Raw genomic sequence first — 355 nt, 5'->3', positions numbered from 1 at the left:
GAAGGTCTCACTGTGCCTAAACGACTTGTGTAAACAACATAACGGCTGTCTGGACGGTTCAGCGACCCCGTAGGTTTCATAGAATCTGACGGGCGTTCGGTGAATACAAACAGCACGTGGCTCACGGAGTGAGTCAGGGAGGAGGGACACGGCGCCCAGCGGCCCAACAGCCCGCGACCGGCTTCGTGGGGGGCCCGGCTTCCGGGGATGGGGTCCAGGCAGGACCTGGAAAGGCGTTTCCGCAATGACCTTCCGATAGGTTAGCTCACAGTGTGCGCTTTCTCATTAGGAAAAGCTCTGGCTTTTGGAAACCCGGTGCAACACTCAGACCGCCCGCTGGTCCCGGGCGGACGGC

The 355-nt window shown here is 60.3% G+C and overlaps 1 protein-coding gene across 2 annotated transcripts in view; it reads right to left on the bottom strand.

Moving 5' to 3' along the window:
- The window catches only part of SMC1B (structural maintenance of chromosomes 1B), a 54,153-nt gene that overhangs the window by 52,713 nt on the left and 1,085 nt on the right, over window positions 1–355 (bottom strand). The window lies entirely within an intron of this gene.

This window comes from Myotis davidii, unplaced genomic scaffold (genome assembly GCF_000327345.1).
Source record: "Myotis davidii unplaced genomic scaffold, ASM32734v1 scaffold67, whole genome shotgun sequence".
NCBI lineage: Eukaryota > Metazoa > Chordata > Mammalia > Chiroptera > Vespertilionidae > Myotis > Myotis davidii.
This window is presented reverse-complemented; position numbering and strand designations above follow the sequence as displayed.